Genomic DNA, 26,166 nt, shown 5'->3' on the forward strand with positions numbered 1-26,166 from the left:
TTTTTGGGTAATGGTATTGTAAAGGTTCTGAGAAGTGTGCGGAGCATGAAGTACAATAAGTCAAGTCGAAGGGTTGTCTGCCTGAAAATAATGCAAAATAATAGAAAGAGAGTCGGCCTGCCCATGGCCTACGGACCATGGGAATGTATAAATAGAGCAAGGTTCTAGGTGTACGGGTCAGTTTTTTGGTAGGTTTTGTTCAAATCTGAAAGTATATGGGTTTCTGAAAGTGATAATCTCTCTGAGTATGTAAGTCCAAGTTGAGGGTTGTAGTTGTAGAAGAGGCTCTGCAACTGTGTGTGCAGAGGTCTGGTAGAGTCTGCAACTGTGTGTGCGGACCCCTGCAACTGAGTGTGTAGGGTGGAATTGCATTGTACTAGAATGGAAGATCAATAAAGTATAAGTGTTTCTGAAATGTTGTACATCTGCTCATAGATCTGTGTGGTTATTCTTCTGTTGTGATTTATGCATCTCTTTAAGGTTTACATTTATGCACTTGTCTATTTATGTTGAATGGTAAAGGAAAACATCGGGCCCAATTAATTTAACTCAAGATCGATAATACTAATAAGCACTATAGAGGGTAAAGACCAGTCGTGCTTGTCATCCAAACCGCACAAAGGTAGTTGCATAGAGAAGGCAGCTATGCGAAAGTAGCCCAACGCAAAGGACTAGTTTATGAACTGTATAGACTTCATCAAGGCATCCCTAGGGTGCGGAACCCTGGTTCCAACACCCTCCCATACTACCTCAGGTGAGACCTCAGTCCGTGCCCCGCGGACTATTACCAAAAAGTACAGTAGTTTCAGCATTTGTTTGGCTAAAACACTTCTGAACCTGGGTCAGGCCCTAATAAGCCAACAAATGGTTCTGTTGTTGAGACCGGGATCTGCCTAAGGGATGTCAGATGTCAGATCATTGGAACCCTACGAAGAAAGAAATTGAAGATTGGTTGGATCAAAAGCTTCACGATTTCATCATACAGGAAAGAAAAACCCCGCAAATATCCAAGAAGAGGTGGTTGGATCGCTAAGTATACACGAAAATCCACGAAATGTTCTACGCAACCTTCTCTTTAGAGTTGTATGATTGGATCGCAAGGCTAGACGATAGCGAGGGAAGGTGAAAGCTTGATCAACCAATAGTGTGGACTGCGGAGTTGGTGCGCAGGCTAGAGGCTTCAGATGATAACATTGCACGGGTATTAGACCATTGGCTCGATCAGATAATAGGAGGGTTTATCACCGAATTTGTGATAGACATGACTATAAGCCACAACGAAGCATAAATGTGTTTTCTCAAGGGACCACGAGGTAAGTACATCAAATCTTTGAATACCTAGATTAAGATGTTGTTATGTGAAAAACGGGTGATGTGAATTCATATATTAATGAGTGGAACAACGCAGAGCGAAAAGGTCTACAAATAATCCTTTAATTTCACCTACACTTGTGAGTGAGGAAGAGCACGCTTGGGTTTCTCCAAGGAGTGCGGTTAGTTTGATAAGGCAATGCATTCCATAGCTACCATCCCCACTTATGCCACCACTCATGATGCCTCCTTCACCTCCATCTTCACCCACACCACCTCCACCAAACCAGCAATTTAGCATGGCGATCGTGATCAAGCTACATATTATTTAGAGTAGGGAACAAAGATCTAGATCAGTTTTGGTTTGTATTAAGAGCAGTATGGGAAGCACAAAGGGTTACGAATGATAACATTAAGAAGGCCACATTGATAAGCGTGTTGTAGGACTGCGCATTGACTTGGTATATCAAGCACTCGAATGATCACCCAAATGCAGGAATAGTGGAGATCCAGATTGCATTGAACAAAGAATTTAGCAGGCCGAAATCTGAAACACAGTCGATTATCATATTTAAGGAGATTACAATGCTTCCAGGCGAAACCCCCTGGGAGTTGGATCAGAGGCTAAAAAGTATGATCTGCAAGGCTAATATGACATTGACAGATGCACAACACTATGCGTGGTTTGTGGCATCTTTGACACCACATCTGAGGACGGCGACGTCATAGTAGAAGCTCTCAACCCAGGCAGAAGCCTTGGAAATGGATATGAGGTTGCATGAACAATTTATATAGGATCTGGGGTTGGGAATCCAAAAAATCCATGTGCAACTACAAAACCTACGCTTGGAGATGCAAAGTTTGAAACAGGATAGGGTACACTGGCCAGAAGCATGTGAAGAAGTGTGGTGCATAAAATGTAAAGTCCACAGCCAAGATAAGGACCACTGTCCAGTATTTGTGACCTATTTGACAGGAGGAGTAGTAAGGTCGTTGAGACCAGAGGCACAACCAAGGCTAAGTGAAGCACCTATGCTCTAGTGTGCGATCTGTCAGGTGGGAGGAAAGCACACAATAGACAACTGTCACCTATTACAGAAGTATACATAGACTCTACAGCAGTTGTTTTGCAATTTTTGTATATCAGTGGGCCAAGATGAGCTGACGAGTCGGAGTTATGAGCTAATGATGGATAGGAACCCTTTTTATCAAATGCAGGTAGAAATGCGAGGCCTCGAACCAACCACAACAATAGCACGTGGGGGATTTCAAGGGTGAAGATGAGGATGAGGAGGAATGGGGCCCAGAAGGGGCCGCGAATAGTTAATCTATTACAATTATGGAGGACCATGACACTACACTTGTAATTGTACCAACCCAATGAGAATATCTTGTCTGTACTGTGAGCAGTTTGATAATGAAATGGTAGATTTTCCAACATTGGTTGCACAAATGAGAGAGAAAAGGGTACTACAGTCTACTCTAACTCAAAATATCCAAATGATGAGGTCTGAACTGCATGAAGAAGACCCCAATGTGAACATGGTGCTCAGAAGCGCAGTGACCACAGGGGATGATAAGGGAAAGAAACCTGAGGATGATACATGGGTTCGCAAAGCTCCTATGAAGGAACTTGAGTTTGACTTGGAATGCGCAAAGGAAACGTTTATGGAAGCTAAGAAGACCTTCACGAAAGCCTCTTCTTCAGGTAGTAATGATCAACCAGAGCTGGGAATGGATCCTTCTATTCTTACTACCTTTCAGAGACATCCATGAAGTTGTTACATGACAATAAGGTGATTAAAGGATTACAGGAGTTGATAACTAGGTGCGCAAGGTGAGGGGAACAACGGTTAGTCTGAAAGATAGGAAAGCTTGCATTGCGCACTGGTAGGGAAATGCGGTTGATAGCGCAAATTGTTGAATATGTGATGGATCAGGTCATCCTAGACCTAGGAACAGATGCAAATGTGTTACCAAAGTAGACATGGTAAGAGTGGATATCGAAGGTGGGAGCACACAGACTGACTTTGAGGTAATAGAGATCGTAAATGATAGCAACCCCTACCCAATGTTGTTAGGGATAGATTAGGCCATGGATATGAATGGAGTCATCAAACTAAAAAAGCGGAAAATTATTTTCAATAAAAAGTCCATACACGTACTAGTTCCGCTCGATCAAGCCGAAGGGACATGCTACACTAAACCTGTGCGCGAAGATGAAAGTCATGATGAGCTGGATTGCATTTACCAGATAATGGCGCAAGACCAAGATCAGGTGAACCCAACTTAATATGGGAGAATCTCATGGGAGCGTGATAGTTCCTGTACTTTGGATTCCGATGAAGAAATAGAACATTGGTAGGACCGGTTGCACAAAGTTACAATGCTGAATTGCAACATTATGATCAGATCCCTACGGCACATGATGACCGAAGCAAGGGAAATGCCAGTGGATGATGGGGTAACAAGAATGAATGGACCCTTAGACAAATTTGAAAGTACTGTATCGGAATAGCAGCAGTGCAGATCGCTCGCATGGGTGTTGCACACATATACGTCAGAAGGATATCGGGAATTAGCGCAAATATAGAAGACGAATGCGCTTACAATTTGGAAGACCCCATGGTGGAAAAAGATAGAACATCTTGCAAGAACACCCCTGTGAATGTGTATAGATGTATATAGAAGAGACTATTCTAGCGTGCAACAATATTACAATAGCCGTCCCAAACAGGATGCATTGGAGGAAGAAAGGGATCGCTCTACCAAGTGTGCAGGGGAAAGAATTCGCCAAGGTATGAAAAGTCATGAACAAGGATCAACGAATACCATGTAAAAAAGGGAACCTTCATGCCCCAGTGGTCATATGGGCATCTACAGCACTATGCAAGAACCTAGCCTCGAAGTTGAGTCCAAGGCTGCAAAATGGTATAAGAATTGAGGTCCTTGAAGAACCTCTGCAGAAGGCGGTGGACATAAAGAGAACAATGTATGAAGTTCGGACTGAAGAACTCATAAGACCATGCAAAGAATAATATGAAGGGATTTAGGAAGCTATTCGGTAAGGGAATGTGCAACTTCGGGAACTAGAAAGAAACAAGACACTACTCCAAATGAAGAATATGATGCTGGGCGTAGAGATTAAACAGCTGGAAAAGGAACTAAAGGAGGACTTTCTGAACATAAAACCTGGAAAGTTGCAGCCAGATATGCATGAACCTAAGGATGAATTGGAGGAGTATGACCACAAGGTAATTGGTCGAATTCCATGGTTAAGGCAATGCGTCACTTTCAAGGGAAATCAGGATAGCACACTACTTCCAGTAGCGTGCATAGAAGCGACAAGAAATACCATGTCATGGGTTTCTCATCAAGACATGATATCAATGCACCAAGGGGGTGCGACCACCTAACTAACTGAAGAAGAGATAGTATGAGCGCTCCAGACAATTGAAAGAGAGTGCAGGACTATAAAACAAATCGTTATGGAGCTGTGTGATAGCAAGGGTGGGAAGAGGGTCGATATGTCACAAGGGTCGTGGTCACGTATAAGGGGCTATTCTACCACACAGATAAACAAGGAAGTGACCACTGACATCACTGTTCATGATAAGACGTCCGAGTTAAGGAAAAATGAAGTGGGCAGTGGGGATTTAAGACATAAATTCAGAACTAGATTTGAAACGATCTGCCCGCAGTATAGCAATAATGAGCTAAAATATGGGGGGACATTTAAATTTGAATTTCAACGAGCCTATAAATCACAGATGGCTCTCCACCAAACAACCCTTGACATGTTCAAATAAAATTGTTGCGTTATCAAGCAGGTATGTAAATAATGAATGAGGAGGTTGTAGGAGCAAGTTCGTGGTTTGAAGCATTACCGAAGGATACACAGGAGTCCTTGCTCAAAATCATGTCAACAACCAAGGGAGCCATGTGGATTCCTACGCCACCGACAGGGGATGCACTAGAAATCCCTAAATCACCCCAAACACTGAGGCCTAAGAAGGACCCTCATGTAGCAAGACTGCTCCATATCTCTTTGCGAAATCTGCAATTTATAAAACTGTCGATGGAAGAAAAGGGAAAAATAGTTAATATTGAGAGTGATGATGAGGAATAAGATCATCTGACCTTTGTCAAAGAGATGGAACCAGAGGAAGAGATGGGGGAAGATATCCAGCCAATACGTACTACAGTAAAACTACCCAAGTATGTCCCTTCATCAAAAGGAAGGGTAAAGGTACCTAAAGACTTGGATGTCATTAAAATCACACTTAACACCACATCCCTCCCCGAGAGGGTTCTGTTCAATGGAGTGGTTGTGGGCCACATTCCCACTATGAAGTTTGAAGACTGGGACCTTGCGGATAGCAAGAAGTTTCCTCATTTTGGAAACTAGCGAGCTGATGGAACAAAGCACGGAGGGGGCCGTTACAACTCTACATTTGCAGACGTGGTTGTGTGGGGTGGAGGAGGCCAAACTACTCAACTTCCTCTCAATTCCACACTTTCATCGGGCCCCAATCATGATATTTTTCATCAAGAACTACTCTTCCTGGTGCGCGATGGGTACTTATGGCTAGAAGAGCCCATTCCCATAATAGTAGAGCTCATTGATAGGATTTCTCGACTTCCCTGTGCAGGAAGGGACGTTGCGGAAATAGCTGGCACAAGTGGCAACTTGACAATTGTGGAGGCCATGAAAATGAAATATAAGTTGGAGAAAAAGAAGCGGGGGTACATTATTACTAGTATTCAAGATAAAGGGGTCTACGTTGCTACCTAGTCGTTGGCAAGAAAGGTGATGAGAAAATGCTGGGGCAATGTACCAACAACGATCATCATGCTTGCCGAGCAATGCGCAGAAGGGGTATAGTTCAATTGGGCGTAGTTCCTCCATGATGAGTTCTTGACAAACTATAAGGAGGCAAAAGAGCAAGGTAAGACCCTCCACTATGCGTGGTTGCTCTTATCCATCCTATTGGTCACAGGTGAACTACATGAGGATAGTTAGTTTCCTCCCCTTGACCAAGATTGTACAGAGGTAGTAAAATATGTGTCGCTATGGGTGATGAAAGATGTTACAAGAATCTGAGAAGCCAGGATCTTCTAGATATTGATGGAGGAAAGAATACGACCGAGGATTAACAAACAACTGTGCCTATCCACCTTGGTATATGACAGTGTGAAGAGCTTTACAGATTTTAAAGCAGATATGCACCATGTGTATATCAGGGCATGAAAGGATCCAGAGCAGAAATGGACCGCGAACCCATTCATCACAATAGATGCCGATGTCTTCACGGTGCCCAACACATGGCCATAAGAATGGCATCCGCCAGATGCGGTGGTGTGCGATGAGACGGAGATTCAAAGGTAGAAGGCTGTCGCAAAGTTTTTAGCACAACATGAGTGGAATGAATAGCTAGTTGAAGAAGTACGGGCATCCTGAGAGGCAGCGAAGGTCACTGCAGAAAAGGAAACGGGAGGAGGCACCACTACAACAGAAGAAGACAGAGGCCCGAATGTGACCATAGGACCTGGGATAGATAATATGACGGAAGGTGCGGACCCAAGAACCACATCTACACACTTAAAATGGCTACACGTGATAGAACAAATAGGGCCACAGAAGAAGAATAAGGCATCGAAGCTGGATGGGGAGCCTATCACGCTCCCTGAGGGTGACCTATGTGACATTGGTGATACAGTTTGCGAAGTCACCAGGGAGGCGCTCCAAGCGGCAATGACAGAGCAGAAGATTGTGTTGGGGGCACTCACAATGCAACTTCAAGAACTTCAGGTGCAGTCTCCACAACAGGGAATGGTTGCTGCCTATGGGGCTATGGGTACATCAATAAATTAGCAGTTTCTACGAGCCAAAATGGCTAATATTTTCACGTTGCTAGAAGGAGCACTAATAGCAGATAGCGTGGAGGACAGAGCCGTGGTAGGATGGCTCAAGGGACTTGACTTAAACTTGGCTAACCCCCCCACGAGAAATATTATACCAGCAACAAGATGGAGTGACAACAGAGCTCCCCACTAGGGAAGGATGCGTAGTATAGTTGCTTAGTGAACAACGAATCAACATTGAGTAGCTAAGCCTCCAATGCGATGAAGCAATAGCACAGACTTGGTAGTTGGAGCAAATCGTTGAGGAAACATGAAGCCGCGTCCCCGAGCTCGAGATTGCAGTAGACTTACCAGTAGGCTTACGATTCCACAAATTGGCCAGTGGGTTCCACTAGGCGAAGGAAAAGGAAATGAGGATCCAGTTGGACCTCAACTTGTAGATTGCGGCACTGAGGCTGAAGGTGTAACCCGCTACACCGCTGGAGGCTAGAGAATAGTGACACCATGCCATTCAAGCAGGGTTGGAAGTAATAGAGTGTGCCATATAGGATTGCATTGGCTTGCTCGATTAGTCACTCATCACTCTCACTTCACTACAGGAAGACCCAACACTCCAACGCCTGGAGATAGTGTTAGGTCCCTATACTACCAGTGTAACCCCTTATAGTTATTAGTACAACCCCCTTATTATATTGTTGTGCCCATGTAGTCCCAATATTGTTATTATTGTGCCCCATAGAAGCCCACTATTGTTATTGTTGTGCCCTTACATTATTATTGTTATCTCGGCTCTGATTATATTATGACCCTTTAGACTCCTATATATAGAAAGGAGGTCTTGTCATTTGTATCATCCAAGAATTGTTTATTTTTTTAATGTAAGGGAGGTTGTCCCCTCCAAGAGGGTGAATTCTAAGGTGTTCAACTAACTTTTCTATCATTTTGTGAGTTGGTTTCATAACATTCGGTATCAAAACTTTGGATTCTAGGGTTTCGCTACTCTAAACATGTCATCATGGAATTTGCAATATAATTTTTTTTCTGCGATGTTTCAAACGCTACAAAAAAAAACATTTGGGTCGAAATCGTTCTAAACCATGGGTCTGATTTTTAGATCTTTTTGTGCTATATTTGTGGATATATGATCTGAGGAAGTTGGCCTTTTTGCAGACTCCCGAATTACATTCCAAACAGGTGACCTAGGAAAAACTTTCATAACTTTTGTTTTGAGCATCAGATTAAAATTTCATAAGAAGTTATAGAAAGACAATGGACTCTAGTTTCTTGTGTATATTTTTTAGATCCGAAGGTAAAAATAGTGACACATGGCACTTCATACAAGTTTTCTCTTCTTAAAAGGTATATAATCAAGTCATCTTGGGAGATTGTGCATAACTATTTATTGGAGAATCTAAATTTGATCAGACTGGTGGCACTAGAAAGAGGATGCAGAGAGCTACTACAAGTCACAATTTCAGAACTTAAAGATTAGAAAATACAGAGTTCAAGTCATTTCAAGATTGAGTTCCTAAAATCAGGAAAAAAATGAGATCAGGAGGTTTGATGGCAAGGATCCGGTAAATTGGATACTACAGATGGAGAAATATTTTGATCTACATGGGGTACCACTATTACAAAAGATATGTATTGCATATTCATATTTATAACAAGATCAATTTTTATGGTATAAAGGGCTTTGTTCTCATAAACAACTTGTTACCTGGTCAATTTTCACGGAGGAAATTATAGCACATTATGAGAATACAAAGAGTGACACCTTCTTTAGAGCAACACCACAACAATTGGAAGAAAAAAGAGAAAAAAGGCTTTGTTACAAAGTGGAGAGAAAAATTATGGAAACAAAGAACTATACCCCTCATAACTATAAAGATGGAAGTTTTGTTTCTCCTAGCCTTCCACAACCTACAAGGGTTACACCACAAAAATGAGAAGAAAAGAGAGAAAAAGGACTTTGTTATAATTGTGATAGCAAATGCAATAAAGGTCATAATTGTGCTAAGAATAAATTATTTTACATAGAGTATGAAGAGGAGGAATAAAAGGATCAACAAATATCAAAAGAAGAGGATATACATGAGGACCCAACCCCAGTGAAAGAAGAAATGAATCCGACCATATCTTGTAAAGCATTGGCAAGAAGTACCACTCCTCAAAATCTTAAGATAGAAGGACATATCAAGAAGAAAAAAGTTAGAAGTGAAATATCACATCAAGAAAGAAGATATGAATCCAACCATATCTTGTAATGCATTGACCGGAATTGCCACTCCTCAAATATCTAGATAGAAGGACATACCAAGAAAAAAAATGTTCAAGTGAAAGATCACTCTTGTAAAGCATTGGAAGAAATTATCACTCTTCAAACTCTCAAGATAGAAGGATATATCAAGAAGAAAAAGGTTCAAGCAGTGAAAGATCACATCTAGCATCAACAACAAATTATCCATCTTTTAAAGGATAACACCACTTTGGTGCAAAATCGAATGAAACAGGTAGATCAACATCATAGTGAAAAAAAATTTGATGTAGGTGATTGGGTATTTTTACTGCTACATCTCAAGCAAGCTATTTATGACAAGGAAATGTTGGCAATACTACATGCACTTAAGAAATGGCAACCTTACTGAATGGAAAGATACTTCAAGGTAAAAATGGATCATGATAGTCTTAAATACTTTTTAGAACAGCTATTATCTTTAGAAGAACAGAAAAAATGGGTCACAGAAAAGGGAAGCAAAATTTTGTTGCAGATGCACTCTCAAGAAAGGATGAGGATGTGGAAGCATTGTTTTCCGTTATTTCTATTATCCAACCAGATTTGATAAATGAAGCAAGGGATGAATGGAAGAAGGAAGAAGAACTATGGCCACTCATTCAAAAGTTGCAGAAGATCCCAATTTAAACAATATTGCTAGAACTTCAAGAGGAAGGAAAAAATCATATTGGAACTTAAAGAATTCATAGAAATAAGAACATAACAGCTACAAAATCGATCAATTTTAGTGTATCTCATAAACTGGAAGAACTTACTTGCTGAAGGTTCCACATGGGAGCACAAGAATTCTTTACAGAAGCATCAAGAACTACTCAAGCATTGAAGGCAACACTTTTTGAAGGAAAGGGGCATGTTAGGTCACTATACTACTAGTGTAACCCCTTCTTGTTATTAGTAAAACCCCCTTATTATATTTTTGTGCCCATGTAGTCCCCATATTGTTATTATTGTGCCCCATAGAAGCCCACTATTGATATTATTGTGCCCTTACATTATTATTGTTATGTCAGCTCTGATTATATTATGACTCCTTAGACTCCTATATAGAAAGGAGGCCTTGTCATTTGTATCATTCAAGAATTGTTCATTTGTGTAATGTAAAGGAGGTTTCCTCCTTGAAGAGGTTGAATTCTAAGGTGTTCAACTATCTGTTCTATCTTTTTGTGAGTTGGTTTCATAACAGACAGAAGCGTAAGAGTTGCAGCAGGCTTACAACAATATCTGCAGGATCGTGTAGATAGTCGCCCTTACTCAGTGGCTAGCTAAGATGAGGGAATCCGAGGCCTTAAAAGCCCAGGTGGATGCCGCACATAAAAAAGAAATAGTGCTTAAAGAATGTATCTAGCCTTGGCTAGAGGAAGCATTCACGGTCACCGCCAACATCGAGGGAAAGTTGGCACACATGCAAGGCGTATATGCACTCAGGTAAGGACATGCACTGGACAATCAAACATCAGAGATACGTGCACAACAAGTACAAAATATAGCAAAAGAATGTGTTGCGGATGTAAGCGAAGCGTAGAGATTATTGGATGAACTTCACATGAACATCACCGCACCAGCCAAATGACATAAGACGAGTCACGAAGATTGTGTTGGGAGCCTGTTGGGCAAGGGATCCCTCGCATAATGGTTTTGGGGCTTAAAGCCCACATTTTTAGGTAATGGTATTATAAAGGCTTCACAAAGTGCGCAGAGCACAAAGTAAAATAAGTCAAGTCGAAGGGTTGTCTGCCCGAAAATAATGCAAGATAATAGAAAGAAAGTTGACCTGCCCATGGTCCGCAAACCATGGGAATGTATAAATAGAGCAAGGTTCTAGGTACACAGGTCAGTTTCTTAGTAGGTTTTGTTTAGATCTGAAAGTATATGGGTTTCTAAAAGTGATAATCACTTTGAGTCTGTAACTCCAAGTTGAGGGTTGTAGTTGTAGAAGAAGCTCTGCAGCTATGTGCATAGAGGCCTGGTAGAGTCCGCAGCTATGTGCGCAGACCCTTACAGCTGAGTGTGCAAGGTGGAATTGGATTGTACTAGAACGAATGATCAATAAAAGATAAGTGTTTCTGAAATATTATGCATCTGCTCATAAATCTATGTGGTTATTCTTCTATTATGATTTATGCATCTCTTTAAGGTTTACGTTTATGCGCTTGTCTATTTAGGTTGAATGGTAAAGGAAAACATTGGGCCCACTTAATTTAACACAAGATCTATAATACTAATAAGTACTATAGAGTGTAAAGACCAGTCACGCTTGTCATCCAAACCACACAAAGGTAGTTGCATAGAGAAGGCAGATGTGCAAAAGTAGACCAACATGAAGGACTGGTTCACGAACTGTCTAGACTTGATCAAGACATCCCTAGGGTGTGGAAACCTAGTTCAAGTTGAATTTATTTTCGCTGTATAATTTTAAATACTACGAGCATAAATCAATATAATCACTCGATTTCCATATTTTTCATTTATTTATAATATTTATAATTTTAAATTGAATTTAATTTTACTGTATAATTTGAAATATTACTAACATAAATCAATATAATCACCTGATTTCCATTTTTTCATTTATCTCTGGAAATAGTTTTAAAATTTACAAATTTATTTAAAACATTCTGTAATGTAAAGATTATTGGTTTGGAAAATATTCTGGTGAAAAATGATAACGAAACGTTAACGGAAAAAAATGTCTAGAATAAAACCATTTAGACATAATATCTATTTAACCTCCTTATCATTAAAATAAAATATTCAAAAAATAAAATTAAAAAATTAATTCAACTAAATAGTAACTCTTTTTTGGGCCGTGGCACAGGTTCCTATTAAGTTAGATTTTCTTTAAATAAAACACCTTGTACTTTTTTAATCACAATATAATATACAATATGAATATAAATTCGATCTTTAAGTTGTTTTAACAACACGTAAATATTAAGAACTGTGCGCTTGTTTCAATCACATCCGACTACTCAATTACATATCGTAATTTCATTTGGTATAAAAGTTAAAATTATATCAATAGTATAGATAATAGCTAAGTAGCCCCAAAAACAACGAAGAAAATCAACCAGTATTATTGTTTGAAATTATAACATACATCCAAAATATCAAGCATTAATGTTTCAGTCATTAGTGCGAGATTTGTGGTTTGAGCTTCTTTGGAGCATTTTTGAGTTAGAAAGCAATTTCGTCAGGTGGAGAACAACTTACGAGTGATTAGATCCTTTTTTTGAGGCAGAGACAACAGCGATACAATGACTTTGTCAAATTTTGGTGGGACGAGTTCCATGGCAGATTCCGTATCACAAGCAGGCACCACTCACATATCGTGAATCCGTCTTTAAAGTCACCCAACGCCGCTGTAACAATGAATAATAGCTTCATAGTATTACTATTGTTCTATTAAGTTGCAGTTAAAACAACTCGTATTTTTATTTATTTCCTAGGTTTCAGATTTTTCTCTTTGATGGGACGAGTTTCATGGCCGATTCTGTACCACATGCAGGCACCACTCAGATATCGCATTTTAAAGTCACCCAATGCCGCTGGAAGCTCCAATGAATAATGTGCCTATCAACACAAAGTCAATCATTACCTGAAACTATTATTCATTGAAGCTTCCAGCGGCATAGGGTGACTTTAAAGATGCATTCACTATATATGAGTGGTGCCTGCATGTGATACAGAATCAGCCATGAAACTCGTCCCATCAAAGAGAAAAATCCAAACTTATTAAATAAATAAAAATACAAGTTGTTTTACCTGCAACTTAATAAAACACAAGTAAGACTAAAACTATTATTCATTGGAGATTCCAGCAGCATTGGGTGACTTTAATAATGGATTCACGATATCTGAGTCGGTCTTGGAGCTCGTCCCACCAAAATTTGATAAAGTCATTTTATCGCAGTTGTCACTAGTGAGTGCATAAGTTTCACAATTTCTTAAAATCTCAACTCTCATTATAATCGTTAGAAATCGCTCAGCTTCCATTGGAAATCAGTGTCACGTTGTTCAAAAGTGGAAGACCAAAACTTGACGTTGAAGTTCCTCATAACATCTTGAAATATTGATAACTTTTTCCTTTGTATGATGAGAAAAGGTTGTATGATGAGTGACACAATTTACTTAATAAAGTTAAACTACAGGTACAATAGATATACACTTGTCTATTACCTTGAACATCAAAGTCAATCTGTTCCTAACTTGCTTTAGTTTGGGTAAAATTGTCTGATTGTTAATATAAAATTTCTAATTGCACAGGGTTCTATTCTTATTTTTCAGTGTTATCTTAAAGTTTTCTTAGAAATTTCTACAACCGATACATATCAGTGTTCCGTACAAATTCACAATTGATGAGGCGAAAAGCATAGTGTATGCTTTCTATATTCACCAAAATGTTTATCTTGGCCGGAGAATGTAAGGCAGAAAAATTGAAAATCAGAGAATGTAAACAGGGATTATCGCTCATAACTCGTAAGTACAAAATAACCAAAATTAGTAATAATCTAGAATCACGTTCAATACGTGGATAACCCTCACGGGCCAAAATAGAGAATTCCACCAGAAGCCTAGTTGGCCAGAAAATTCAAAGGAACTTCTAGTCAAACGCTACAGAAAGAGAAATGAACTGAGCGAACCAGAACTGGAATAGGGGTACTGAACTGGCAGCCAAAATCCTGGCCGTAAAGATGGAGGGTGATGTATTGATTAATCAGTGTTATGTCTAATACGTATCCCATTCAATACTGATCACTGTAGTAGATAGATCCCATTCAGAATTAGCCCAAATTAATACAGTTATACCTAGGAATTTCAATTTCTGAAAAATTGAATATTAAAAATCAACTTCGCAAACCATCAAACCTGGTATGATGTGAATCTCAAACACTGACCTAACATAAACAATAAAATCTTTGGAATCTGAAATAACCAATGAAAAAAATCCTTCAAGAGAGTAATAAATAATATTAAAAATAAACCGCACTAATGGGTATCGACTGCTGACCTTAAACAGTGTTGGTGGTGTTCCTCGCGACCTCACCTGTAAGGTCCTTGGATACGGACGCGTTCAGGTGCCAGGCAAAGTCACTGTGAACGGGCGGGCGCACGAGCAGGATAGGGCGCACAGGCGGGCGCGGGTTGCACGACCGACGGGCAGGTCTGCACAACAGGCAGGCAGTTCTGCACGACAGGCGGGCGGGTCTGCACGGCGGGCGGGTCTGCACGACGGGCGGGTGAGCGCACACGGGCGGGTGAGCGCACACGGAGATGCGACGAAACTGTGCACGACAAATGCGACGATAACAGAAAACATATAAATTCGACTAAGTGTTGAGGCTGTCTTCATAGCGAATTGGAAGAGGATTAGCTTGAGAGCAGGGCCAACGCTTGGAGGACGATTATGGACATTCGTTAGTGGATGGTGGGGTCGGCCATGGGGTTGACACCCCCATGTAATCCCATGTTAAGAAGAGTATAAGTAAGTGGAGCATGAGGCTGATTTGAAGAGCATCGAACTCACATTCACTCATACGCATAAGAGAGGTAGAAAACTGCACAGGGGTAAAAGAGACTACGCATATCTCATGTGTAGGTCTAATAAGGTGCGGTTTTGGATTTTTATGCCGGTTGGAGTGTGGCAAGCGTGCCGGAGTTGGAGATATGTGTGAAGGACTTGGTAAGAAGGTCGAGTGGCTCGGGTGAGCACTTCTTTTTGTGCAAGGGTGCACACGGTTGTAAATCAGGTTGCTTGTATTGTAAATTGGTTAAGTGTGAGACTTGATTCGGCCAAGACACATTGTTGTATTGTAATCTGATATTCTTAATAAAATTGTCGAGCAGACTCACATCATAGGGAGTTGCCCCTCCCCTTTATACTTGTTTGCAATTGTTGATGTTATCGGTTAATTGCATATGGATAATGAATGAGTATGGGCTTCATTAAGTATAAAGGATAATGTTTTTACTTGGTTGTGAAACACAAACTAAGTATGTTAATGTTGGAGTAGGCGTAGTCCACGAATGTTAGTATTGTTAAAAAGAAAGCGTTCGGTGGTGTCGCACCTCGCTACAAGCGTTTGGAAGACTACCGCAGGTGTAGGTGCGTGACAGTTGGTATCAGAGCTCGGTTGGAGCTGGTGAGCAAAGGTTGCTCGTGACAGTAACAAGAGTACTTGTAGGTGAAGGAGACCGTTTCACACGAAGTGGAACAAGGGCCGGTTCATGTTGCAGGTGACTTGGTAAAGATGTCTATCTTGCAAAAATTGTGTTATGCATCCTTCGAAGAATTCGAAGGGAGTCTACTTGAAGAGTCAGAAAGAGTAAAACAAGGATTTGTAGAATGTGGCAAAAGGTTGTTTGAAACAAAGGATGCTCTTCGTGCCTTGGTTAAGGAAGGGATTTCTGATAGAGGGGAAGCTCTTCGACTTGCAAAGGAAGTGAGGCATCTCCTAGCCTTGAAGAGGAATGTTGAAGCTGAGGGAGAACTTCTTCAACTTGGTTGGACAATAGAGCAAGGTGAAGTTGCAGATTGTGATAACAAGGAAGAGGAAGTCGTGGTAGATGAAGATGTTGCAGACATGATTACGATGGAGGAAGAACTTGAGGCTGATCAAGCTGAATCAGGATCGTACAGTTTGTCAACATGTATGGATGAAGTCACTCACATGGAAGAGCCTCATGATGATGAAGTAAGTGATGATACTTATGTTTCATTTGGGCATTTGGGAGATGGGCCGTGTGCAGGAAAGGGCAAAGCTAGTTTTGAAATGCTAGGGAGGATCTCACCATGGATTACTATGATGGAACCTTGTATGGAGAAGCAAGGATTGTCAACTATTGCAGGGCTTGTTGGGGATACTTGTGACCTTGTGATGAAAGGTGCAAGGACCCGGAACAAGGATGGAACTTGATGATCATTGTGGATGATTGGGTCATGCTTTAGCAACATGGAGAATTGGCTAAGTGCACGTCATGACTCATGGACAGGTTGAGGAGGGCACACACTTGTGATGTTTTGGGTGGACTTGTCATGGCCGAGACCAAGAGCAAGTCTTGATGGACACTTTGGTGGAGGAGCTATGATGAAGGGACTCATGACATGATGATGAGATGGTTGGGTGACCGAGTTCACTAAACCGAAGATCAAAAACTTGGATGGGATGGCCAGATGTTGTGATGTGTCTACTTGGTTGGACTACATGGGCAACTTAGTCATGGACATCATGTTGGAGACTTGAATATATGGAGCATGGCAGACCTATGCAAGGAAATTGTGTGGAAGCACTTGTAGAGATGTCAAGGGACATCCGAAGAGGAGTGCTAGGGCAGGAATGTTATGCAGGAGGACTTGCTAGTGTGACATGGGGACTTGAGGATGGCACATTGCAAATGATGAAGAGAACTTCATGGACCTGAATGGGGCACATCAAGAGTTGATAAGGTTGGAGAATTGAGGATGGTACATTGCAGATGATGAAGAGGACTTCAAGGACCTGAATGGGGCACATCGAGAGTTGATAAGATTGAAGACTTGGATGGACTTGTGAGCATCTATGGAGCATTCCTACTACATGGGGATGAGTTATGGAGCTCATGAGGACATGAGATTGTTGTGACTTTTAGGGACTTCATGTATTGTGGACTTAAAGATCTAATACATTGAGGAGCTGAGGTTAGGTGACTTTGATGCAGTATGGGATGCATACTTTCAAAGTGCATGTATTGGCATGGCTTGGAAGAGTGACTTGATGTACAGGATCGATAAGGGGCACTTTGAAGTGATGAAGTTACAATGATGATGATGATGCTTTGGTGATACAGTTGAGCATGGGTTGAGCCAAGACTCAACGACTTTCTATACATGGGAGCTGATTTGATCAAGGATCATGTGCAGCACATGGATAGGTGAGACAAGTGCATACTTGTTTCTATGGAGACTTGAGGATGGCACATTGTAGATGATGGAGAGGACTTCATCAACCTGAATGGGGCACATCGAGAGTCGGTTTGATGAGATGATCTCTTCACTTTGGAGTAGACACACACATGGACAACATGTTGTAGATGAGATGGATGGAGTTTCCATGGACTTGAGCATGGATTATGGAGATACATACTTTGGTATGGTGAGCATGGTGGCAGTGGTCACTAGGCCGGAACATAGTGGAGAAAGAGTCTCTACATATGTTGCAGAGATGTTTGCCTTGTGTGGAAAGGTCGACATCGTGGATGATGATGATCTTGGTAGATGGCTATCGAGATGGTATGTTGTCGAGGACGACAATGATTTCAGGTGGAGGAGGATGTAAGGTCCTTGGATACGGGCGCGTTCGAGCACCGGGCGAAGTCACCGTGCACGGGCGCACGGGTGGGCGCGGGCGCACGGGCGGGCGCGGGCACACAGGTGGGCGCGGGTTACACGACCGGCAGGCGGGTCTGCACGACAGGCGGACGGGTCTGCATGACAGGCGGGCGGGTCTGCACGGCAGGCGGATCTGCACGACGGGAGGGTGAGTGCACACAGACGGGTGAGCGCACACGGAGATGCGACGAAACTGTGCACGACAAATGCGACGATAACAAAAAACATATAAATTCGAATAAGTGTTGAGGCGGTCTTTATAGCGAATTGGAAGAGGATTAGCTTGACAGCAGGGGCGACACTTGGAGGACCATTATGGGCATTCATTAGTGGATGGTGGGGTTGGCCATGGGGTTGACACCCCCATGTAAACCCATGTTACGAAGAGTATAAGTAAGTGGAGCATGAGGCTCATTTGAAGAGCATCGAACTCACATTCACTCATACACATAAGAGAGGTAGAAAACTGCGCAGGGGTAAAAGAGACTACGCATATCTCATGCGTAGGTATTATAAGGTGTAGTTTTGGATTTTTATGCCGGTTGGAGTGTGGCAAGCGTGCCGGAGTTCGAGATATGTGTGCAGGACTTGGTAAGAAGGTCGAGTGTCTCGGGTGAGAACTTCTTCTTGTGCAAGGGTGCACACGGTTGTAAAGCAGGTTGCTTGTATTGTAAATTGGTTAAGTGTGAGACTTGGTTCGGCCAAGACACACTATTGTATTGTAATCTGATATTCTTAATAAAATTTTCGGGCAGACTCACATTACGGGGAGTTTCCCCTGCCCTTTATACTTGTTTGCAATTGTTGATGTTCTCAGTTAATTGCATATGGATAATGAATGAGTATGGGCTTCATTAAGTATAAAGGATAATGCTTTTACTTGGTTGCGAAACACAAACTAAGTATGTTAATGTTGGATTAGGCGTAGTCCAAAAATGTTAGTATTGTTAAAAAGAAAGTGTTCGGTGGTGCCGCACCTCGCTACAAGCGGTTGGAAGACTACCGCAGGTGTAGGGGCGTGACATCACCCATTGTATGAGACATCTCTCATGATGAGATGCAAAAGTGACAGAGGGAGCGATCTTTTGATCTCACTTGTCATCAGCGCTAGTATCATATCTCCAATGTAACAATTAATGATCCTCTTATATCATGTTTCATCTTCGGCCCTTATATTCTGCTATAAAACAAAATCTATCAACCAAAAAAAATGAAGAAAAGATGAACCAGCAAAACGAGCTACACGTTTTTGCTATGACAAAAAAAAACAGTAAAAGAAAACCAACTGTAAAAACCAACTAACATGTTTAGCAATGAAAGTACAGAGGAAGCTGATAGAAGCCAAATGAAAAAGAAACCAACGCAATTTAGAGAAGATGAAACGAATGAGAAACGGCCGTAAACATTATAACGTTTACTTTCTATATATCATCTCCATTTGAAACGGTTTTAAACATTGTAACGTTTAATTTCCATGTATCATTTCCATTTGAAACGGTCATAAGCATTCTAATGTTTACTTTCTTATTATCAAATCCACTACAATCTCCTTCGAAAAATTGGTCGAAATACAACTTTCGAAATGGGATGAGGGAGTTGAGAATTTACATTAAACCAGAATTTTAAATCGCTTAGAGAATCCCCTTTTACATTAAATCGGATTGGGAGGTTTGTTGGTTTTATTTTTTTTATTATCAAATATGAAATTTAAATTTACATTTAGATCTTCTTTCATCTTTATCTTTACATTGAGATTTTTTTATCCTAGAAATTAACCCAAAAAAATAGAGCATAATTTTGTTATATATTATTAATTTTATTTATTATTTATTGTTATAACATTATATTTTATTATAAAAATTAGATAAACCATTCATATTTATACTTTGCAAAAACTTATTATCAATTAACTTAATTTAAATAATTGAAAAAAAATACAAACTATATTTTTAACAATTAATAAATATATTATTTTTTAAATTATTACTCAAACTTCTTTTTATAAACAATTTAACTTTTAGTTACTTGACATAAAAATAAAATGCAGAAAAGTCACATAGATTGTTAGAGGTATAGTCTAAGTGCCATTCTCTCAGTAAATAGATATGATGGTTTTTCTTTAAAAATGAATATTACTTTAGGATATCATATTGCTATTCACTTTACTAAATAAAAGTACGAAAAATAAATTATGAGAAAAAAAGTTATTACTAAAATTAATGTCTTTCTTTAATATTTTAAAATTTAAATAATAATGTTTTGAGATTTTTTTCATTAAATTTTGTAGAATCTGATTTTGGAGATTTATAGATCATTTTCGTTTTATTTTTCAAATCTAAAAGGAGATATACCTTTAAGACCAAATGTTTAAGAGCATAAGAGTGGTAACGTCCATACGCATATGTGTTGCAAGATAAGAGGTGGGAAAGGTGAGGTATAGAAATCCTAAGAATCAAAGAAAAAGATTCCAAGAAACTAACTCAAAAAAAAGAAAATAAGAATAATTGATTTTAATAGTAATATTAATAATTAATTGTATAGTTGTTATGAATAATATATAAATAGAATAGAGATGATAGGAGTACTCATAATAAAATTAGATAATTAATATAAAATAATAAATGAGTAGAATAATTAGGTGATTAATAGTATTAACATATTAGATATAATAATAATAGTGATAAAAGGAAATAAAAAACAGAATAATAATGTGTAATATGAGGGATAACGTTTTGGATGGTGACTCCATCCAATATCATGGACCACAAACTCACCATTTTTTGGATGGTGACTCCATCCATCATCAAGGACCACAGAGTCACCATGTTTTGGATGGTGACTCCATCCATTACGAAGGACCATAGAGTCACCATGTGAAACGTTGGAAACCTTAGATCAGCTGTGAAGGTCTCCAATAAATAATAAAATGACTTAAAATCATATGATCATAATGATAAAATTAGAAAATGTACAAAAGACATAATGTAATTAGAGATATAAACTCTAGTGCACCTTCAAATTTACACATTAATTTTTTTTGGCTTATATTTAATCTAGTAATAACATGTTATCAATATTTAGGTGAAGTGAACTTTCCTCTTAAACAAGCGTTCGGAAGTTCCGAGTTCATATAGAGTTAGTTTTCCCCTATAAATGTTTCTAAATGGTTTCCATAAGTAAAATGATATAGAGACATTCTTGGATTAAGATTCATTTTCTTTTAATTTTTGAAAAACAATAATTCTCTCTATCTAAAATAGGATGAGATTTCAGTATGGGTTCCACAACATTTAAACAACTTTTGAGTCTCTATAATATCCCATCGCAATGTGGTATGGCTTCCCCTTGAGAATAAAATAATGTGTTTGGGGATTATTAAGACATTCCATCATTTCCACCTAGCCCTACTAAAACTCAAGATATGTTTAATGTGAATCATGCTTATAACTCATATTAAACTAGATCCCTCACATCATATGACATATGGACGTCTCTGTTATAGCTCACAACCTCCGGTATACGTTTTAGACCCTTTTTCTTGAGTCACTAATGGTGAACATAGTGTGAGGGTTCACTTTCTACATGTCAAGTATAGAAGCATGGTTAGCCATCCATGTAACAAAGCCACAATATGATGTCTCAGATGAGACAAGGTAATTGAATGGTGTTTTTTAAGCACTACAACAAATTGGTGAGATTGACTACAATCCCATACTTGTCATTTGAGATTGCTTGATTTTTGCAAACAAATATTTCCATATCTGTAGACTAGTGTTTCAGCAATACACTTATTTGATTATTCATGTCACCTTATTTTTACAAGGTGCATGACTTTCAGTTTACCCTATGAAATTAGCTCAGGCTACAATGGTAAGTAAAGATTAGTCAAATGATATTAGATTAATTTATGTTGCTAAGGATTTTATAAGTTTTATAGTTTTCTTATTTTGTTATCATACGTGAGGAAAGTAATTTCAAGTAATGAGTTTTTCCAATGAGACATTCAATAAAAATTATCTAGCTAACATTTGATTCGGTATAACAGGTGTTTGAGATGACATAACAAAAATAACATGTTATCCATTATTATCACAAGTTGCTTTAACTTTTGGTTTCTGAACATAAGTTTACTTTAATTATGGTTGAACGGTCTCGAAACTTTAAATTTCAAAAATAATATTGTAATAAATATTGTAGACAATTTTATTTTATTAATAATAAATAAATAGATACAATTTGATGAGCGATGTTTATGAATATGGATTTTGATTTTATATGAGGTGGCCCTGCTTGACTGATGACAAGCTATGAATGGAAAATACAGAGTCGAGGAATTTTTATTCTCTAAAAATAAATTTGAAAGGGGGATAAACAACATATCTTCAGGGGGCATGTATCATAAAAGGGATATGGCCTCATGGTGGAACAAGTCCTAGGAAATAAATAGTTTTTAGTGGGATATTTTCCACATGTTATGAGGCTATGAAGGATCAACAATGAATTTATAAGTACCCGAGGAAGAGAGAGGAGTCTCATGTTGTGAGAGAATAAGTGAAAGGTTGAGCTTGATGTACGAATACCACCATCTAATACTTAGAAGTGAAAATCCACAGAGCTAAAATAGGCGTCAGGAACTCATCTCTATAAAATCACAAACCAAGGCTTAGGGGTGTGTTGGTAAAGAGATTTGTCTTATTGATCTGCTACAGATAGGTGGAACATCCTCCATAAATTTGTATCATCCATATGGTTGTTGGTTCATCCCATCCTTAATGCATGTGTTCAAGTAGTGATTTAAATTCATCACTATTGATGTTACATGTAAGATATATTAAATCATGCAGAAGTTTATAAAATAAGGTTTGTTAGAATGCTAGTGCCTTTTTAAGAAAATTGACAAAAATTAATATCTTGTAGGCTTTACTACCAATCATTATAACCTTTAAGAGAAGGTTATTATCCCACCCAAGAATGTCATATCAATCTTATTGTCTACACGTTTTCAAGGTTAAAAAGAAATATGGATAATGTATAAAGCTAAATGGTTGTTCACTAGATTGATGGGCATTTGAATGGTTGATGGGAAGGGTTAACAAAAATATACACTATAGAAAGAAATTAGATTTATGTATTGCATATTAGGAAATACCAAGATAGTCCCAAAGGGAAGCCACTTGCATTTCGATAAACTTCTAAATCTTCCTTCATTGCTTGTCTAGAAAGAATATGCTAGGCCCAGAGTATTACATATGGAAGGATTAAACATCCTCCTAGACCTAACACAAATGTGATGTATTAGATTAAATTCTAGATATAAGTGACAAACGTATTGAGAAGAGTATATGCCAAAACTATAGCATAGGGATAAACGCAATGTTGTTTATTGAATATCATAAAACAAGGGAACTAATGGTAATAAAATTTATGAATGTAAGCTAAGATAAATGTAAAACCTATGATGTTTCCTACAAGAACCTATTTAGACCATACTAACTCCAAGAATCAGAATAAATCCTTGAGCACACCAATTAAAGGGAAAGTTACAACCTAGAAGCATGAGATTCTTAGGAAAGGTAGGATGCCCTATGAGGTATGTTGTGTTGATAACTAAGAAAAGTGGATACAAGGATAAACCTAGCATGTAACTATTCTCTCCAAAAGCAAAAAAAAAAAAAAAAGACAAAACAAAACAAAACAAAAACAATTTTTATGCATTCCTAGAGTTTTAGCCACCATGGAAAAGTAAAACCATATTCCTAATGTGAGAAAAACATGGTCATGGTTCCTTAAATACAACCCTAAATTTATTCTTATTATCAATACCTAGCGGGGGCGGGGGAGGGGCCAAAACTCAAATAAGATCCCAAACTCAAAAGTGTGGAGAATAATAAACAATGCATACACTTTATATTATAATTTATACACATTTAGATCACTGTAAATAGAATCAATATTATATAATGAAAGAATGATAGGGCTATGGTATGATACCCTTACCCTCTCCATTGCTAAATGTAATCACAAAAGAACCCATTAGTAAATAACCATAAAACAATATTAAACTAAATGATGTCTTTCCACTTCTCCAAGGGAACGATAAGTAATATTATAAGTATGAAGAACGGGATCCTAGTGTGTTAACCCTCTTTGACATATTTCATTACAAAAAAAATGTCTTAAAGACACCCAATAACCATATAAACTAGACATAGCTGAAAATGAGTCCATTCACAATAAGTGAAAATAGAATCCATGCAAGGAGATGTTGAAAAACAAAGCAAGGGAAGGAAGTTATCATTATCTCATCATCATACTAAGGGAAATTATTTGGGAAGTACGTCCATGGGACGACATACATCCCCTCCTTAGTTTATATCTTAGCATTATCAAAAAATCACCTCCAAATAACAAACCTCCTGCCCAAACCATGCCAAGAAGAATTTAGTGTCTTAGAAAAATGAAAAGAAAGTGAAAAAAAAAAATAGCAAAAAAAAGTAGTTATTACCCACCTTGCTTCCCATTCCTTTCAAATCCTCTACATAGTGTAGGAAAGATAAAGTTAATCCAATTTTACATTTCATAGAAAGAATAAAACTTGATGTGGGTAATCTCGGTTGATTGCAATCTGAGATTTGGGATGCATAAGAGGGAATGGGGAAAGCTAAAAATAAAATGAAGAAAATGGATTGTAGGAAATTAGTAACGGAATGAAGGAAAACAATTCACAGAGTCAAAAAAAATTGGGACAATAGTAATGAAAACTCTAGAACCATAACTCTGAAAGGATATGTTCAAAACCTAATTTCAAAATGTGGTTACTGAGGAAGCCAATCCATTTTCCACATTTCAATTACCTATTAAGCTTCAGATCACCTTTTTTCAAAATGAAAAAAAAGGTTTCTATTAAGCCCATAGAAAACATTGCATTTGGGACAAGAAGGGGAGTCAACATTAGTCTATTATTTAAGAGCTTGAATACCATTTGAGCACATGAACATAGTGATAAGTAAGCATAAATTAAACCCAAGTGTCATGCGAGACACTACATTGAACACATATCCCCCTGGTATAACATAAAACCTTGTTGAAATCAATTGAGGGAAGGGGAAAACCATATGAGGGTGGGGTTAGCATATAATCTTCCCCATTGTGCCTCAATGACTCACCAAATAACATGGTAGAGTGAATTTTTTTATCAAAATTTATAAGGTAACAAAATTCAACCTATAGTCAATAATAAACTTAGATAAAGACAACTCATAAGCTAAGTTATATCTTGTGTTAAAACCCAAAAAAAAAAAAAGGAGAGCTACTAAGAGAGGTATCAGAAATGGTATCAAACAACTGGTTTACAACACTTGGACCTACATGGGCGTAAAATAAAAATATAACAACTAATAAGTTTTATTACAACTCTTACAAGTTAAATCGTTGAGGAGGGAGAAGGAGAGGCTCTGTATTGAAGCCGTGAAGGGAGTGGACATCATTGAGGTAAAGAATCATGAAAAGGGATATCTATTGAAATACTAATCTCTAGAAATCAAGGTATCCAAGATATGTAGTAATTCCTTTAAGAAACTATTAAAAGGATGAAAACTAGAAATAGATAACCATAGAATAGATAACAAACAACTATTGAGGAGGTAGGTAGAGTAATATAAAATGTAAGAAGAGCAATAGAGGATGAATTAAACAATGTTAAAAAGGTCTAATGATAAAAAAAAATGAGAAATAATGGGCAGAACTATAATATTAAGGAAAGGATTCCAAAGGAACGAAAGGAATATTTAAAAATAAATGATCCACCTAATCTAGGAAATGAATTATCAAATTAAACTAACATAAAAAATGTGACCACTAAATCATTAGACAATAGTGAACAAAATGAACAAACACTTCGAGAAAAAAGAAGAATGTAGAAGAAATATAAGGGGAATTTAAGAAATTGATGCCATCGATTTTTGGAAGAGATTCTAAAGAGAAAAAAATGCATGGTTGAGTAATATAGGAAAATATTTTTATCTTTGTCAATATTATAACAACCCAAAAGCTAGGTTTACTACATACCAATTAAATGGTGAATCCAATATTTGGTGGGAGAATACCAAAATTTCTAATGTAATTAATAAAAAGGAAACAACATGGAAACATTTTAAGGAGGTATCTGAGAAAAAATATTTACGTGAAAGATACATTGATAATAGAGCCAAGGATTTTCATGATCTGAAACTGGGAAGTATGAATATAGATGTCACCACCACCAAATTTTTAAGGTTGTTTATGTATGTACCCTACCTTTGGGGAGCAAATGAAAGGTGAACAAATAAAT

The sequence above is a fragment of the Pinus tabuliformis genome, chromosome 8 (genome assembly GCF_031772625.1).
Source record: "Pinus tabuliformis cultivar Carrire ecotype Pingquan chromosome 8, CPIR1, whole genome shotgun sequence".
NCBI classification, from domain to species: Eukaryota; Viridiplantae; Streptophyta; class Pinopsida; order Pinales; family Pinaceae; genus Pinus; species Pinus tabuliformis.